The 3,053-nt window shown below is 43.4% G+C and overlaps 1 pseudogene; it reads right to left on the reverse strand.

Moving 5' to 3' along the window:
- Window positions 1–1,108: 1,108 nt before the first annotated feature.
- Window positions 1,109–2,635, reverse strand: LOC103265373 (annotated as a pseudogene).
- Between the last annotated feature and the right edge of the window lie 418 nt (window positions 2,636–3,053).

The following is a 3,053-nucleotide window of genomic DNA, read 5'->3' on the forward strand; positions in this document are numbered from 1 at the left end:
GCCCAGCTAATTTTTTTGATTTGTTGTAGAAATGAGGTCTCACCAAGTTGCCCAGACTGGTCTCAAACCCCTGGACTCAGGCAATTCTCTCACCTCAGCTCCCCAAAGTGCTGGGATTATAGGCATGAGCCACTGCACCTGGCCGCAATTTCATTCTTTAAAAGTAAATAAAGCCGGGCTCGGTGGCTCAGCCTGTAATCCCGCGCTTTGGGAGGCTGAGGTGAGTGGATTGCCTGAACCCGCGGGTTCGAGACCTGTCTGGGCAACTTGGCGAGACTCATGTCTACAATAAATCAAAAATTAGCCAGGCGTGGTAGCGCGCACCTGTAGTTCCAGCTACTTGGAAGGCTGAGGCGGAAGGATCACCGGAGCCCAGCAAGTCTAGGCTACGGTGGCCGGGAGCAGCCACTGCACTCCAGTCTGGGTGACTGAGTGAGACTCCAACTCAAAAACAAAAAAAAAGTAAATAAGAGCTAAAACAAGAGGGTACAGGAGCAGTTTGACTTGTCACAAACACAAGTAGCCAGACAGATGTAGGTGAACATGGCAGTACACACAAACTTTGAATACATGCACAAATACAAGGCCAGAAACAAGAAGGAGAACGATCCAGCCTGCCAGGCCTACATCCAGACACCAAAATAGACCACTGTCCTCAAAGGACACTGAAGACAAGATTCAGCTATACTCTTTTTTCACTTTTTGAGGGTTCTATACCATTTCAAGAGCAGACTTAATTTCTACAAAATTTTTTAATGGAGGGTACTTTTTTACAAAAGAAGAAAACTAGGAGAGGTCTATGATGTTACAAGGTACAATGGCAGACAGCTGCAGAGAATTACTGGGTTTGAAGGTAAGACTCAAACAAGTAGAGAATTTGTTGGTATAAAATCTGCCTTTCAACACCCATATCCTTAAAACAGGACAAGATGAGACGACCACACCAGGTAACATCACCAAGGTCTCAAGTAACAGCTGAAATGTCTCGGAACTCTCTACCCTGTTCAGAACCTATGTTCCACTCCCTAAACAACAAAAGGAACGATGTTTTCTCCATAAGGTTTTAATTTCTTCTACCAGCTAAACACAAAGCTTGAAGTGGTCTTCCCTACTCAGAAACCACTTCTACTTTTTTTTGCTTTCTTATTTTTCTTCTTTTTGGTGGTGTCACTGTCCCCATCTCTAGGGCTCACCCCCACTCTCAAGAGCAACTTTGGCCTTCTTGTCCTTTTTCTTCTTCTTCTTTTTCTTCTTTATCACCTGGGGAACCACTGGAGAGGTCTCATCACTTTCTCTCTTATTCTCTTGCTTCCACTTTGAGGCTTTTGCTGCTTTGGCAACTACCTGTGGAGTTTTCACCACTTCGGCAACTACGAGCAGAGTTTTCATGGCTTCAGCAGTCATCTTTCTCTTGGCAGAATCTCTGAAGTCAGCACAACCCTGTTTCCAGGCAACAGGCTGCTGTCTGTGGGTTTGCCATGCTTGTTAGAAGGCCCTGCTTGATTATCAGCTTCTTTTGAGTCGCCTTTGAACCTAAACCCCACTTCTGAGGGTAAATGTCTCTCTCCATGATCATTTTCTTGATCTTGGCTACTATACCATGGTCACTGGTAGATATCATTGCCATGGTCATGAATGCAGTAGGCATATAGATCACTTCCCCTTTGGTAGGTGATGACCACAATCTCCTAATTGACTTCAGTGCTATCTTAGTATTGGAGAACACCTGAAGCACAATCTTGGTCCCATGGCAGACGGCATTCACTGCACTGTCTTTCATAACTAGCCATTTGTGAGATGTCGACAGCTTTTCCAAAGAGTACACAACTTGCCACAGGTAACTCATCCTTATGGTTATCGAACAGCCACCAAGATTGAGCACATCATGCATTATCACTATGTAGTCCTTTTCACTCGTGACTCCAGAATGAACCCTCTGAAGTTCGTGAATCTGACCACCAACTTCCAGTAACAAGCCAAGGTGCATACACAGCATTCAAATGTAGATTCCAGCCTCTCAACTCACCCAAAAGATTTCTAATCTTCTTTCAGTATCGCATTCAATCATTTTGCTTTCATAGATGGTCCTCAGTCACTGCAGCAATAAGTGGGGGTTGCACCTGTCATAGTTCTAGGGACCTAGAAAGTTGGGCCTCCTCTTCAGTAGCATTGTGCAGCCTGACAATTTCCACATACTCTTTGCCTGCACTCTGTTGTGATTTCACCAAGCGAGTGGCTCATTCTGTGCACGTGATTAGACAGCCAGTCACCTTGGAATCCAGAGCGCCACTGTGTCCTATCTTTTCCACCCTAAGTAGTCATAGAATCCAGGATACCATCACAGGAAGAAGGATTAGAGGGCTTGTCAAGATTAATGTCCTGGTATAGTCCCCAATCTCTCTCTTCAGTGGGTTGGACCCACAAGGTAGAGGTATATTATATGTTATCCTTACATTCAGCTTACCAAAGTTCTTTAGCAACAACGTCCATTGAGATGTGTCCAACTGAGTAACTTTGGATTCCAATTTGATAAAAAAAATTCTTCAGTTTGTTATATTTTGGTTTCATCTTCTTCCAGTCCTTTTTTTTTTTTTTCCTTATGTTTCTTTGGCAAAATAATTTCTACATCCACCATGTTCCACTGTACCTCATGTGTGCTGCCCGGGCTACCACCAAAGGAACAACTCCAGATTCCTGCCACTGGTCCCATCAGGCCACACCTCTGAGTCTTTTTTTTTTTAAGATTCCATTTTACTTCTGTTATCCTTTCAACAAAATTGGTAAGTAATTACATGTGCCAAATGTGTTCTTGGTGCTGGAGATTTAGAAATGAACAAAATCTATGAAACCCCTATACTTCTGAAGCATATATTATACACAATGACAAATGCTCTGAATGAAAATTAAATAGAGGGCAACCCCTCGGGTCCCTTCCCACTCTGGGAGCTTTTCTGTCCTCTCAATAAATCCTGCTTTAAAAAAAAAGAAAAGAAAATTAAATAGAATGATGAGATATAGATAGGGAAGAGTAGCTGTTAGGGTGGTCAGGGAAG

The sequence above is a fragment of the Carlito syrichta genome, unplaced genomic scaffold (assembly GCF_000164805.1).
Source record: "Carlito syrichta isolate Samal-C Ts95f unplaced genomic scaffold, Tarsius_syrichta-2.0.1 Scaffold98107, whole genome shotgun sequence".
Classification (NCBI taxonomy): Eukaryota; Metazoa; Chordata; class Mammalia; order Primates; family Tarsiidae; genus Carlito; species Carlito syrichta.